General features: G+C 54.5%; 1 pseudogene; it reads right to left on the bottom strand.

Moving 5' to 3' along the window:
* LOC135521088 (myc box-dependent-interacting protein 1-like) overlaps positions 1-16,614 on the bottom strand; it is a 53,111-nt pseudogene that overhangs the window by 12,279 nt on the left and 24,218 nt on the right.

The raw sequence follows: 16,614 nt of genomic DNA, 5'->3' as shown, positions 1-16,614 counted from the left end.
AAACATCCGTGTCTCCCCTGACAGTTGGTAACAAACTAGACAGAGCCAGCATGTCTGTGTTTCTCCTGACAGTTGGTAACAGACTAGACAGAGCCAGCATGTCTGTGTTTCTCCTGACAGTTGGTAACAGACTAGACAGAGCCAGCATGTCTGTGTTTCTCCTGACAGTTGGTAACAGACTAGACAGAGCCAGCATGTCTGTGTTTCTCCTGACAGTTGGTAACAGACTAGACAGAGCCAGCATGTCTGTGTTTCTCCTGACAGTTGGTAACAGACTAGACAGAGCCAGCATGTCTGTGTTTCTCCTGACAGTTGGTAACAGACTAGACAGAGCCAGCATGTCTGTGTTTCTCCTGACAGTTGGTAACAGACTAGACAGAGCCAGCATGTCTGTGTTTCTCCTGACAGTTGGTAACAGACTAGACAGAGCCAGTAAATGTCTGTGTTTCCCCTGACAGTTTGGTAACAGGTGGCAGCAGCCAGCATGTCTGATGTTTTTCCTGACAGATTTGGAAACTAGTCAGAACGAGGGAAAGATGAACAGCAAAATACTGAGTTTCTCCAGACAGTTGGTAAAACTGCTCCAGAGCGCTCAGGATGTCTGTGGGCGAAGGACAGTTCCAACAGGACTAGACAGCAGCCAGACATGTCTGTGTTTCGGGACAAGTCCTTTGATTGGCCGAGCCAGAGCCCGGACTTGAACCCGAACATCTCAGGAAAGACCTGTAACAAAGCTGTGCAGCATGTCTGTGTTTCAACCTCACAGACTTGAGAGATGGTAAAGAGAAGAAGAGAGAAGCAAATGTTGTACCAAGATTGTAGCATCATCTGTTTCCAGACAGATGGTAACAGACTAGACAGAGCCAGCTTGTGTTGTGTTTTGTCTTTGTCTTATCCAGACTAAAGAGCCGGTTGTTTTTCCTAAACAGTTTTAATCTCAGATCTAGAACTAAATATACTGCAACCGCAACTGCATGTCTTATCCCTCCTGACAGTTGGTAAATGGAAAGCCCGTCAGTGAGCTCGGTCAGCCAGCCAGCTTTGTCTGACAATACCTGTCAGTCTGGACAGATATCAACCCAGAGGTTATCGAACTGCTTCTCTCTACCACATTCCTGCTGCTCTGAATCTTTACACCGGATCATCTCAGCTAACTAGCTGCTACTGAGTGGCTACTGTTAGCTAATGTCTCTGTCCTGAAGCAGAGCCAGTTAGCCTTGTTTAGCCATGATCAGTTGGTAACCAGACTAATTCAGAGCCAGCATGTCTGTGTTTACCTTTTGACATTGGCCTGGACCCTTTAACAACGCGGCCTAGACAGAGCCAGCATGGTCCTCCGATGTGGTTCTTTTCCTGACAGATTGGTAACAGACTAGACAGAGCCTGTTGTCTTTGTTTCCCCTGACCAGTTGGTAATAGACTGACTAGAACAGCTCCCTGACTCACCTGTTGCTTTCTTTGACAGTATGGTAACAGACTAGACAGCTGATGCCCCCTAGACTGTTTCCAACATGTACCTCATTTTGTTTATCGACAGTTGGTAACAGCCTCGAACTCAGGTCTTGCATGTACCTAACTGACCCTTTCTGCCCATTCATGCCATTTACCCATTGTTGTCTTAGCTCTCCTGATCAACATCTGAGACTTTAGAGCCAGCATGTCAATATGCCTTTCTAATGTCAATATGCCTTCTCTAATGTCAATATGACAATGTCAATATGCTTTGTCTCTGTGTCTCGGCTAGCTCTTATTGTTTTGTTTCACAAGTCCCGCTCAACATGCCTTAGATAGCTCTTTGTTTCCCCTGACAGCCTCACCTGGTTAACTGGTCCCACTAGACAGAAACCTCCACATCCTACCATACTTTGTCTGTACATCATGCCCTGAATCAGTTAGACAGAGCCAGAAATCTGCTCCTTTTATTTCTGCTCCCAACGCACAGATGACCAGTTCTTATAGACTTTAGACAGAGCCAGCTATTCCTCCTCTGTTCCTCTGGTGACAGTTGGTTAACAGTACAGTACCACACCTATTCCTCAGGCACTATCATTTGTTGACTTTTGTAACCGTAAAAGCTTTGGTTTCATGACATGTTAACACAGAAGCCAGCAAGTTTGTTTTATTCACTGCTTTAGCACACTCTGCTAACCCATGTCTGTGTCTGAATCCTGGCTAGACAGAGCCAGCAAAAATACTGACATTTCCATCCATAACTACAACATTTTACGTTAAGATAGAACTATCAAACAGGGTGGGGTTACAATGTGCTGTCTGCAGAGTTCTCCAGACAGTTGCCCAAAACAGCCTCTACTTCTAAAAATCCACCAGCATAAGTCTCTCACTGTTGCCTTTTGCTATAGACCACCTTTTGACAGCTGTGCACTGGACACCATATTTGAATTGAGCCCCCCATTTATCTTCAGAGTTAGTGCTGTTCTCCTAAACTGGGATATGCTTAACACTGTCCTAAAATCTAAGCTAGATGCCCTCAATCTCACACAAACTGGAGGCTGTTCTCCTGAAAGCTTGGTAAAGACTAGACAGAGTCTAGCTTATGTCTTTGTGATATTTCAGTTGGTAACAATTACAAAAAGAGCCTAAAAACATGTTTTGCTTTGTCATCCTGGAGTACAGTTGGTAGATTCAGAAAAAAATATATTTAAGAATAAGGAGAAATGTAACAAAATGTGTGTCACTGTATGTGTTTCTCCTGATTCAATTGGTAACAGAACTTTTGACAGAAGCTATAATCTCTGTGTTTCTCCTGACAATTATCACAGAGTGATAAGAGGGAAATGTTTGTGCTTTTCTAATAACCAATTCAACTGTGTTCATGCAAGTGACTGATTGACAGAGCCAGAAATCCTGTCTATCAGTGTAAGCAATTTGGCAGTACGCCCAGAACATTGCTTTGAGAACCGAAGGGGGTATCTCAGTTTTCAAGGTCTCAGCTTGGAGACAGAAGAAGCCTCGGTCAGTCACATGCAGAAACAAAGTTACTGATGAATTAATGATGAATGAATAATGTAAATCATACAAATGCACAGTTGGTAGCAGATATAAGAGAACTACATGGTGCATTACATTTGTTTCTCCTTCCAGCTTGCTGATAATAATGAATGATTAATATAAGTTTGTTTTGACTCCTGACAGTTGGTAACAGACCAGACAAAACATTGTGTGTTTTTTCTCCTTACACCTCGCTCTCCAGCAGTTAAGAACCTTGTAAATAAACATATGTCTGTGAATCCACATAAAAACATGTTTTAAAGACACTTTCTTGTTTGCCATATGGGAGAACCACACAATCTCACACGGGTTCAAAATCAGACAGTGTGGTAACAGACTCCCACTGAGCCATCAATTGTCTTAAACACCTATATAACACAGAAATATTCCATCACCTGACATTTTTTTTAGAAAACCCAATATCCGCAGCTGTGTTTCATCACATGTTCATTCACTAAAGTGTGGGCTCAGCAATGCGGGGAAAACTAAGTGACAGAGCCAAAGGTCCGCATCACCTGACACATAAAGTCATCCACTTTGAAATGATCAACATGTCCTGTTGCACTTTCTCATACATTGGTAACGACATTACAACACCAAATGATTGTGATAGAGGAGGTTCCCTGCACTGTAGTGGGGACACAGTGTGGGGACACTGAGGTGGGGACACAGCATGTCTGTAGGTTTCTCCTGACAGTAGGGGTGGGGACACTGTAGGGGTGGGGACAGAGCCAGATGTCTGGGGTGTTTCTCCTGGGGACAGTAGGGGTAACAGGGGAGACTGAGGGGTGGGGACATGTCTGTGGGGACACTGACAGTGGGGAGACTGTAGGGTGGGGACACTGTAGGGGTGGGGACACTGTAGGGGTGGGGACACCACTGGGGACACTGTTGGTGTGGGGAGACTGTAGAGGTGGGGACATGTAGGTGTGGGGGAGACTGCAGAGGTGGGGACACTGTAGGGGTAGAGACTGAGGGGTGGGGAGAGTATGGGGAACTGCAAAGGTGGGGACACTGTAGAGGTGGGGACACTTAGGGGTGAAAACTGTGTGGGGAGACTGTAGGGGTGGGGAGACTGTAGGTGTGGGGAGCTGTAAGGTGGGGACACTGTCCAACAGGGAAAGACTGAACAGTGGGGACACACAGGGGTGGGGAGACTTAGGGGTGACAAGACTGTAGGGGTGGGAGACTGTGATTGGGGAGACTGTAGAGTGGGGACACTGTAGGGGTGGGGAGACTGTAGGGGTGGGGACCTTCCAACAGGTGTGGGGAGAAGAGGTGGGGACACTGTAGGGGTGGGGAGACTGTAGGGGTGGGGAGACTGTAGGTGTGGGGACACTGTAAAGGTGGGGACACTGTAGAGGTGGGGACACCATGGGGAGACTGTCAGGGGTGGGGAGACAGAGGTGGGGAGAGGATCTGGGGACAATGAAAGGTGGGGAAACTCCCCAAATGGGGACACTGTAGGGGTACCAAGATTGTAGGCATGGGGAGACTGTTTGCAACATGTAAAGGTGGGGACAGTAGGTGTGGGGACACTGTTGTGTGGGGACACTTTGTCTTATCCCTGTAAAGAGGTGGGGACACTTTTTTAAACATTTTAATCTCACTGTAGGGTTGGGAACTAACTATACTGCAACTGCAACTGACACTTTATGGGGACACTGTAGGGGTGGGGACACTGTAGGGGTGGGGAGACTGTAGGGGTGGGGACACTGTAGCGGTGGGGACACTGTAGGTGTGGGGACACTGTAGGGGTGGGGACACTGCTAGGGGTGGGGGCACTGTAGGGGTGGGGAGACTGTAGGGGTGGGGATACTTTAGCTCGGTCACCAGCCACTTTAGGTCGGACAATACCTGTCAGTCTGACACTGTAGGGGTGGGGAACACGATGGGGACACCCAGGGTTGGGGAACTGTAGGGGTCACTGTAGGGGTGGGGACACTGCTAGGGGTGGGGAGACTGAATCATGGGGACACTGATCATCTGGGGAGCTGTAGGTGTGGGGACACTGCTAGGGGTGAGGACACTGTAGCTAATGCCTCTGTCCTGAAGCAAGGCCAGGGAGACTTGAGGTAGCCATGATCTAGGCCCATAGGGGTGGGGACACTGTAGGTGTGGGGACACTTTAGGGTGGGGACACTGTAGGTGTGGGTACACTGTAGGGGTGGGGACACTGTAGGGGCGGGGACACTGTAGGGGTGGGGACACTGTAGGGGTGGGGAGACTGTAGGTGTGGGGACACTGTAGGGGTGGGGACACTGTAGGGTTGGGGACACTGTAGGGGTGGGGACTCTGATAGGGGTGGGGACACTGTAGGTGTGGGGAAACTGTAGGTGTGGGGACACTGTAGGGGTGGGGACACTGTAGGGGTGGGGAACTTGTCAGGATTGGGGACCAGGGTTGTAGGGGTGCGGACACTTTGGGGACACTGTAGGGATGGGAGAATTGTGCTTTTTGACTGTAGAGGTGTGGGAACACTTGTTCCCCATTATTATTTGGACACTGTGCCTTGGGACACTGTTTGTGTTTAAACCCTTAGTGGGGGCACTCAGTTCTGTGCTCTGTAGGGGTGGGGACACTGTAGCACCCAGGGGAGACTGTAGGGGTGGGGAGATTGTAGGGGTGGGGACACTGTAGGGGTGGGGCTATACCTACCACACTGTTAGGGGTGGGGAGACTGTAGGGGTGGGGAGACTGTTTTTGTGGGGATACCTACCACCTGTTTGGGGACTTAAAGGTGGGGACACTGTAGGTTGGGGACACTGTAGGTGTTTTACTTTATTGGGGACACTGTAGGGGTGGGGACACTGTAGGGGTGGGGACACTGTAGGTGTGGGACACTTCTGGGTTCTGGGGACACTGTAGGGGTGGGGCTCAGTTGGTTGGGGACACTGTAGGGGTGGGGAGACCCAGGGGTGGGGACACTGTAGGGTGGGGACAGAGGTGTGGGGACACTGTAGGGGTGGGGACACTGTACTGGGGGCACCTGTTGCTGTGGGGAGACCCTAGGGGTGATACTGTAGGGGTGGGGACACTGTAGGTGTGGGGACACTTTAGGGGTGGGGACACTGTAGGTGTGGGTACACAGGGGTGGGGACACTGTAGGGGCGGGGACACTGTAGGGGTGGGGACACTGTAGGGGTGGGGAGACTCGAACTCAGGTGTGGGGACTTGTATGGGGACACTAACTGACACTTTGGGGACCCATTCACTGCCATTTACCCATTGTTGGGGAAACTTAGCTCTCACTGTATCAACATCTGAGAGTGTTTATGGGACACTCTAATGTCAATATGACACTGTCTAATGTCAATGGGGAGACTCTAATGTCAATATGGGACACTCTAATGACAATATGCCTGGGGACACTGTAATGTCAATATGCTTTGTCACTGCTGTCTGGGGGCACTGTAGGGGTGGGGACACTGTAGGTGTGGGGACACTGTAGGGGTGGGGAGACTGTAGGGGTGGGGAGATTGTAGGGGTGGGTACACTGTAGGGGTGGGGAGACTGTAGGGGTGGGGACACTGTAGGGGTGGGGACACTGTAGGGGTGGGGAGACAGGGGTGGGGACACTGTAGGGGTGGGGACACTGTAGGGGTCCCAGACTGTAGGGGTGGGGACACTCAGGGGTGGGGAACTGGTCCCACCAGGGATGAAACACTGTACATCCTACCATGGGGACACTTGTCTGGGTACATCATGGGGTGGGAATCAATTAGGGGTGGGGACACCCCAGAAATCTGCTCCTTTATTATCTGCTCCCAACGACACTAGATGACCAGTTCTTATAGCCTTTAGCCGTGGGGACACTTATCCTATGGGGACACTCTGTTCCTCTGGTGATGTAGAGGTGGGGAACTGTAGGGGTGGGGACACTGTAGGGGTGGGGACACTGTAGGTGTGGGGACACTGTAGGGTGGGGAGACTGTAGGGGTGGGACATGTAGGGGTGGGGACTCCCAAAGTTTGTTTTACACTGCTTTAGCACACTCTAGGGGTAACCCTGATGTCCTTGGTGGGGTCTGAATCCTGGCTTAGGGGAAGGCCACCAAAAATACTGACATTTCCATCCCTAACTGGAGACACTGTTTTCACTGTAAGATGGGGAACTATGGGGACAAATAGGGGTGGGGACACTGTAGGTGTGGGGACACTGTAGGGGTGGGGAGACTGCAGGGGTGGGGACACTGTAGGGGTGGGGAGACTGTAGGGGTGGGGACACTGTAGGGGTGGGGAGACTGTAGGTGTGGGGACACTGTAGGGGTGGGGACACTGTAGGGGTGGGGACACTGTAAGAAGTAGGTCTGGGGACACTGTAGGGGTGGGGACACTGTACACCATGGGGACACTTTTGGGGTGGGGACACAGGTGTGGGGACCTGTTTGGAGACACTGTAGGGGTGGGGACACTGTAGGGGTGGGGAGACTGTAAGTGGGGACACTGTAGGGGTGGGGACACTTTAGGTATGGGGACACTGTTTGGGGAGACTGTAGGGGTGGGGACACTGTAGGGGTTTGACACTGTATGGGTGGGGACATTTATCTTCAGAGTTAGTGCTGTTAGGGGTGACCTAAACTGGGATATGCTTAACACTGTCCTAAAATGGGGACAAGCTAGGGATGGGGACACTCAATCTCACACAAACTGGAGGCTGTAATCGCTGGGGACACAAAGGTGCTGGGGACAAAGTACTGGGGAAAGGGTCTAGGACATGTAAATGTGGGGAAACTGTAAAAACAGTTTTTGTTTTATTACTGTAGGGGTGGGGACAAAAAATCCTAAAAACTGTAGGGGTGGGGACACTTTTGGGGTGGGGACACTGTAGGTGTGGGGACACTGTTGACACTGTAAAAGTGGGGACACTGTATGGGGAGACTGTAGGGGTGGGGACACTGTAGGGGTGGGGAACTGTAGGTTTGGGGACACTGTAGGGGTGGGGAGATGTAGGGGTGGGGACACTGTAGGGGTGGGGAAACTGTAGGGGTGGGGAGACTGTAGGGGTCACTGTAGGGTGTAGGGGTGGGGGGAAATTTATGGGGATACTTTCTAATACACTGTAATGTGGGGAACTGTAAAGGTGGGGACATGCAGGTGTGGGGACACTGATTGGGGATCTGTAGGGGTGGGGAAATCCACTGTAGGGGTGGGGACAATTAGAGGTGGGGACAGTAGGTGTGGGAACATTGGGGACACTGTTGGGCTGGGGAGAACTGTGCAAGGTGGGGATCTCAGGGGTGGGGACAAGGGGTGGGGACACTGTAGGGGTGGGGAGACTGTAGGGGTGGGGACACTGTAGCGGTGGGGACACTGTAGCGGTGGGGACACTGTAGGTGGGGACACTGTAGGGGTGGGGACACTGTAGGGGTGGGGGCACTGTAGGGGTGGGGGAGAATTAATGGTGGGGACACTGTAATAGGGGTGGAACTGGGTACAGGGGTGGGGACACAGTGACACTGTAGGGGTGGGGCACTGTAGGGGTGGGGAACTACTGTGGGGACATGTACATTTGGGGACACTGTAGGGGTGGGGACACTTAGGGCTGGGGAATAATGAGATGAGGGGTGGGGACACTATAGGGGTGGGGACACTGTTTGGGGACACTGTAGGGGTGGGGACACTGTAGGGGTGGGGGCACTGTAGGGGTGGGGAGACTGTTGGTGTGGGGATTTAGGGGTGGGGACACTGTTGTGGGGACACTTTAGGGGTGGGGACACTGTAGGTGTGGGAACACTGTAGGGGTGGGGACACTGTAGGGGCGGGGACACTGTTGGGGTGGGGACACTCTAGGGGTGGGGAGACTGTAGGTGTGGGGACACTGTAGGGGTGGGGACACTGTCAAAGGTTGGGGACACTGTAGGGGTGGGGACCTGTAGGGGTGGGGACACTGTAGGTTCAAAATCTGAGGTGTGGGGTGTAGGGGTGGGGACACTGTAGGGGTGGGGATCAATTGTCTTAAACACTATATAACACAGAAATATTCCACAGGGGTGGGGACACTGTTTTTGGGGAAACCCAATATGGGGAGACTGTGTTTCAACACTGTAGGGGTTCACTAAAGTGGGGACACAGCAATGTAGGGGGGGACACTGTAGGGGTGGACGACTGTAGGGGTCCGCATCAGGGGTGGGGACATAAAGTCATCCATTCTGTAGGGGTGGGGGAAATGTATGGGGAGACAGGGGTGGGGACACTGTAGGGGTGGGGACACTGTAGGGGTGGGGAGACTGTAGGGGTGGGGAGACTGTAGGGGTGGGGATACTGTAGGGGTGGGGACACTGTAGGTGTGGGGACACTGTGAAAGGTGTGACACTGTAGGTGTGGGGACACTGTAGGGGTGGGGACACTGTAGGGGTGGGGACACTGTAGGGGTGGGGACACTGTAGGTGTGGGGACACTGTAGGGGTGGGGACACTGTAGGGGTGGGGACACTGTAGGGGTGGGGACACTGTAGGGGTGGGGAGACTGTAGGGGTGGGGACACTGTAGGGGTGGGGACACTGTAGGGTGGGGACACTGTAGGGGTGGGGACACTGTAGGGGTGGGGGACACTGTAGGGGTGGGGAGACTGTAGGGGTGGGGACACTGTAGGGGTGGGGACACTGTAGGGGTGGGGACACTGTAGGGGTGGGGACACTGTAGGTGTGGGGGGTGGGGACACTGTAGGGGCGGGGGTAGGGGTGGGGACACTGTAGGGGTGGGGGGTGGGGACACTGTAGGGGTGGGGACACTGTAGGGGTGGGGACACTGTAGGGGTGGGGACACTGTAGGGGTGGGGACACTGTAGGGGTGGGGACACTGTAGGGGTGGGGACACTGTAGGGGTGGGGACACTGTAGGGGTGGGGACACTGTAGGGGTGGGGACACTGTAGGGGTGGGGACACTGCAGGGGTGGGGACACTGTAGGGGTGGGGACACTGTAGGGGTGGGGAGACTGTAGGGTGGGGAGACTGTAGGGGTGGGGACACTGTAGGGGTGGGGACACTGTAGGGGTGGGGACACTGTAGGGGTGGGGACACTGTAGGGGTGGGGACACTGTAGGGGTGGGGGGGACACTGTTGGGGTGGGGACACTGTAGGGGTGGGGACACTGTAGGGGTGGGGAGACTGTAGGGGTGGGGAGACTGTAGGGGTGGGGACACTGTAGGGGTGGGGAGACTGTAGGGGTGGGGACACTGTAGGGGTGGGGACACTGTAGGGGTGGGGAGACTGTAGGGGTGGGGACACTGTAGGGGTGGGGACACTGTAGGGGTGGGGAGCACTGTAGGGGTGGGGACACTGTAGGGGTGGGGACACTGTAGGGGTGGGGACACTGTAGGGGTGGGGACACTGTAGGGGTGGGGACACTGTAGGGGTGGGGACACTGTAGGGGTGGGGACACTGTAGGGGTGGGGACACTGTAGGGGTGGGGACACTGTAGGGGTGGGGACACTGTAGGGTGTGGGGACACTGTAGGGGTGGGGACACTGTAGGGGTGGGGACACTGTAGGGGTGGGGAGACTGTAGGGGTGGGGACACTGTAGGGGTGGGGACACTGTAGGGGTGGGGACACTGTAGGGGTGGGGACACTGTAGGGGTGGGGACACTGTAGGGGTGGGGAGACTGTAGGGGTGGGGACACTGTAGGGGTGGGGACACTGTAGGGGTGGGGACACTGTAGGGGTGGGGAGACTGTAGGGGTGGGGACACTGTAGGGGTGGGGACACTGTAGGGGTGGGGACACTGTAGGGGTGGGGACACTGTAGGGGTGGGGGACACTGTAGGGGTGGGGACACTGTAGGGGTGGGGACACTGTAGGGGTGGGGACACTGTAGGGGTGGGGACACTGTAGGGGTGGGGACACTGTAGGGGTGGGGACACTGTAGGGGTGGGGAGACTGTAGGGGTGGGGGGTGGGGGGGACACTGTTGGGGTGGGGAGACTGTAGGGGTGGGGAGGGGACACTGTAGGGGTGGGGACACTGTAGGGGTGGGGACACTGTAGGGGTGGGGACACTGTAGGGGTGGGGACACTGTAGGGGTGGGGGGGTGGGGACACTGTAGGGGTGGGGACACTGTAGGGGTGGGGACACTGCAGGGGTGGGGACACTGTAGGGGTGGGGACACTGTAGGGGTGGGGGACACTGTAGGGGTGGGGACACTGTAGGGGTGGGGACACTGTAGGGGGGGGGGACACTGTTGGGGTGGGGACACTGTAGGGGTGGGGACTGTATGGGTGGGGACACTGTAGGGGTGGGGAGACTGTAGGGGTGGGGACACTGTGGGGAGGGGTGGGGACACTGTAGGTGTGGGGACACTGTAGGGGTGGGGAGACTGTAGGGGTGGGGACACTGTAGGGGTGGGGGTGGGGACACTGTAGGGGTGGGGACACTGTAGGGGTGGGGACACTGTAGGGGTGGGGACACTGTAGGGGTGGGGACACTGTAGGGGTGGGGAGACTGTGGGGGGTGGGGGACACTGTAGGGGTGGGGAGACTGTAGGGGGGTGGGGACACTGTAGGGGTGGGGACACTGTAGGGGTGGGGAGGGGACACTGTAGGGGTGGGGAGACTGTAGGTGTGGGGACACTGTAGGGGTGGGGACACTGTAGGGGTGGGGAGGGTGGGGACACTGTAGGGGTGGGGACACTGTAGGTGTGGGGACACTGTAGGGGTGGGGACACTGTAGGGGTGGGGACACTGTACTGGGGTGGGGACACTGTAGGGGTGGGGACACTGTAGGGGTGGGGACACTGTAGGGGTGGGGACACTGTAGGGGTGGGGACACTGTAGGGGTGGGGACACTGTAGGGGTGGGGACACTGTAGGGGTGGGGACACTGTAGGGGTGGGGGTAGGGGTGGGGACACTGTAGGGGTGGGGACACTGTAGGGGTGGGGACACTGTAGGGGTGGGGACACTGTAGGGGTGGGGACACTGTAGGGGTGGGGACACTGTAGGGGTGGGGACACTGTAGGGGTGGGGACACTGTAGGGGTGGGGAGACTGTAGGGGTGGGGGTAGGGGTGGGGACACTGTAGGGGTGGGGACACTGTAGGGGTGGGGAGACTGTGGGGACACTGTAGGGGTGGGGACACTGTAGGGGTGGGGACACTGTAGGGGTGGGGACACTGTAGGGGTGGGGACACTGTAGGGGTGGGGAGACTGTAGGGGTGGGGACACTGTAGGGGTGGGGACACTGTAGGGGTGGGGACACTGTAGGGGTGGGGACACTGTAGGGGTGGGGGGTGTGGGGACACTGTAGGGGTGGGGACACTGTAGGGTGGGGTGGGGACACTGTAGGGGTGGGGACACTGTAGGGGTGGGGACACTGTAGGGGTGGGGAGACTGTAGGGGTGGGGACACTGTAGGGGTGGGGACACTGTAGGGGTGGGGACACTGTAGGGGTGGGGACACTGTAGGGGTGGGGGGTGGGGACACTGTGGGGGTGGGGACACTGTAGGTGTGGGGACACTGTAGGTGTGGGGACACTGTAGGGGTGGGGACACTGTAGGGGTGGGGACACTGTAGGGGTGGGGACACTGTAGGGTGGGGACACTGTAGGTGTGGGGACACTGTAGGGGTGGGGACACTGTAGGGTTGGGGACACTGTAGGTGTGGGGACACTGTAGGGGTGGGGACACTGTAGGGGTGGGGACACTGTAGGTGTGGGGACACTGTAGGGTGGGGACACTGTAGGGGTGGGGACATTGTAGGGGTGGGGGGGTGGGGACACTGTAGGGGTGGGGACACTGTAGGGGTGGGGACATTGTAGCGGTGGGGACACTGTAGGGGTGGGGACACTGTAGGGGTGGGGGGGTGGGGAGACTGTAGGGGTGGGGACACTGTAGGGGTGGGGACACTTTAGGGGTGGGGACACTGTAGGGGTGGGGACACTGTAGGGATGGGGACACTGTAGAGGTGGGCACATTGTAGTTATGGGACACATTAGGGGTGGGGAGACTGTAGGGGTGGGGAGACTTTAGGGGTGGGGAGACTGTAGGGGTGGGGACACTGTAGGGGTGGGGACACTGTAGGGGTGGGGGCACTGATAATTTCCTACTAAAATGGGAATGCTTCTGGCTCCACTACCTGGACAGTCTGCCCCTTTAATGAGGACATTTACAGTATCGTGTAGTTTACATTAAGCAGACAGACAGACAGAGAACAGTAGTTTACATTAGGCAGACAGACAGACAGAGAACAGCATTTTACATTAAGCAGACAGACAGACAGACAGACAGACAGACAGACAGACAGACAGACAGACAGACAGACAGACAGACAGACAGACAGAGAACAGTAGTTTACATTAAGCAGACAGACAGACAGACAGACAGACAGACAGACAGACAGACAGACAGACAGACAGCATACAGGAGGCAGACAGAGAACAGCAGTTTACATTAAGCAGACAGACAGACAGACAGACAGACAGACAGACAGACAGACAGACAGACAGACAGACAGACAGACAGAGAACAGTAGTTTACATTAAGCATACAGGCTTATCTGGGCCACGTGTGTGTTTGTCTGTGTGTGTGTGTGTGTGTGTGTGTGTGTGCTACAATACCTTGGAGTGGGACTTAGGGATGGGAGGCGGTACGCCTGGACTCAGAGTGTGATTGGCTGGACTTGCTCCTCTGGGGAGCTCACTAGATACAGAGGAGAAGGATACGGGGGAGAGAGAGAGAGTGCAAGAGAGAGAGAGAGACACAGACAGAGAGAGAGAGAGAGAGAGAGAGAGAGAGAGAGAGATGTTGAGAAATATGTATATATATGTAGGAAATATGTCAACCTTACAAGTTCATTATCTTCATATAGTATTTATGTAGGACAGATCATCAGAAGTAGGGCTATTGTGAAACTGAAACAACAAAAAACATAGCACTGTGTTGTGTCCCATTTCTGCCCCAGGGAACATTCTTCCCCAGGGAACATTCTGCCCCAGGGAACATTCTACCCCAGGTAACATTCTACCCCAGGTAACACTCTACCCCAGGTGACATTCAACCACAGGGAACATTCTACCCCAGGGAACATTCTACCCCAGGTGATATTCTGCCCCAGGGAACATTCTACCCCAGGTAACACTCTACCCCAGGGAACATTCTACCCCAGGTGACATTCTACCCCAGGTGATATTCTGCCCCAGGGAACATTCTACCCCAGGTGACATTCTACCCCAGGGAACATTCTACCCAGGGAACATTCTACCCCAGGGAACATTCTACCCCAGGTGAACATTCTACCCCAGGGAACATTCTACCCCAGGTAACATTCTACCCCAGGTGACATTCTACCCCAGGGAACATTCTACCCCAGGGAACATTCTACCCCAGGGAACATTCTACCCCAGGGAACATTCTACCCCAGGGAACATTCTACCCCAGGTGACATTCTACCCCAGGGAACATTCTGCCCCAGGTGACATTCTACCCCAGGTGACATTCTACCCCAGGGAACATTCTGCCCCAGGGAACATTCTACCCCAGGGAACATTCTGCCCCAGGAACATTCTGACATTCTGCCCCAGGTGACATTCTACCCCAGGGAACATTCTGCCCCAGGTGACATTCTGCCCCAGGTGACATTCTACCCCAGGGAACATTCTGCCCCAGGTGACATTCTGCCCCAGGGAACATTCTGCCCCAGGTGACATTCTGCCCCAGGTGACATTCTACCCCAGGGAACATTCTGCCCCAGGTGACATTCTGCCCCAGGGAACATTCTACCCCAGGGACATTCTACCCCAGGTGACATTCTGCCCCAGGGAACATTCTGCCCCAGGTGACATTCTGCCCCAGGTGACACTACCCCAGGGAACATTCTGCCCCAGGTGACATTCTACCCCAGGGAACATTCTACCCCAGGTGACATTCTACCCCAGGTGACATTCTACCCCAGGGAACATTCTACCCCAGTGACATTCTACCCAGGGAACATTCTACCCCAGGTGACATTCTACCCCAGGTGACATTCTACCCCAGGGAACATTCTACCCCAGGTGACATTCTACCCCAGGTGACATTCTACCCCAGGGAACATTCTACCCCAGGGAACATTCTACCCCAGGTGACATTCTACCCCAGGTGAACATTCTACCCCAGGGAACATTCTACCCCAGGGAACATTCTACCCCAGGTGAACATTCTACCCCAGGTGACATTCTACCCCAGGGAACATTCTACCCCAGGTGACATTCTACCCCAGGTGACATTCTACCCCAGGTGACATTCTACCCCAGGGAACATTCTACCCCAGGGAACATTCTACCCCAGGTGACATTCTACCCCAGGGAACATTCTACCCCAGGTGACATTCTACCCCAGGTGAACATTCTACCCCAGGTGACATTCTACCCCAGGTGACATTCTACCCCAGGTGACATTCTACCCCAGGTGACATTCTACCCCAGGTGACATTCTACCCCAGGTGACATTCTACCCTAGGGAACATTCTACCCCAGGTGACATTCTACCCCAGGGAACATTCTACCCCAGGTGACATTCTACCCCAGGGAACATTCTACCCCAGGTGACATTCTACCCCAGGGAACATTCTACCCCAGGTGACATTCTACCCCAGGGAACATTCTACCCCAGGTGACATTCTACCCCAGGGAACATTCTACCCCAGGTGACATTCTACCCCAGGTGACATTCTACCCCAGGGAACATTCTACCCCAGGGGACATTCTCCCCAGGGAACATTCTACCCTAGGGAACATTCTACCCCAGGTGACATTCTACCCCAGGGAACATTCTACCCCAGGTGACATTCTACCCCAGGTGACATTCTACCCCAGGTGACATTCTACCCCAGGTGACATTCTACCCTAGGGAACATTCTACCCCAGGGACATTCTGCCCCAGGTGACATTCTACCCCAGGTGACATTCTACCCCAGGTGACATTCTTCCCCAGGGAACATTCTGCCCCAGGTGACATTCTATGCCAGGGAACATTCTACCCCAGGTGACATTCTACCCTAGGGAACATTCTACCCCAGGTGACATTCTACCCCAGGGAACATTCTACCCCAGGTGACATTCTACCCCAGGGAACATTCTACCCCAGGTGACATTCTACCCCAGGGAACATTCTGCCCCAGGGAACATTCTACCCCAGGTGACATTCTACCCCAGGTGACATTCTACCCCAGGTGACATTCTACCCCAGGGAACATTCTACCCCAGGTGACATTCTACCCCAGGTGACATTCTGCCCCAGGAACATTCTACCCCAGGTGACATTCTACCCCAGGGAACATTCTACCCCAGGTGACATTCTACCCCAGGGAACATTCTACCCCAGGTGACATTCTACCCCAGGTGAACATTCTGCCCCAGGTGACATTCTACCCCAGGTGACATTCTGCCCCAGGTGACATTCTACCCCAGGTGACATTCTACCCCAGGAACATTCTACCCCAGGTGACATTCTGCCCCAGGGAACATTCTACCCCAGGTGACATTCTGCCCCAGGTGACATTCTGCCCCAGGGAACATTCTACCCCAGGTGACATTCTACCCCAGGAACATTCTACCCCAGGTGACATTCTGCCCCAGGGAACATTCTACCCCAGGTGACATTCTACCCCAGGGAACATTCTACCCCAGGTGACATTCTACC

Source organism: Oncorhynchus masou, chromosome 29 (genome assembly GCF_036934945.1).
Source record: "Oncorhynchus masou masou isolate Uvic2021 chromosome 29, UVic_Omas_1.1, whole genome shotgun sequence".
In the NCBI taxonomy this organism is placed as follows: Eukaryota; Metazoa; Chordata; class Actinopteri; order Salmoniformes; family Salmonidae; genus Oncorhynchus; species Oncorhynchus masou.
Note: the sequence above shows the minus strand (reverse complement) of the source record. Positions and strands in the feature narration are given on the sequence as shown.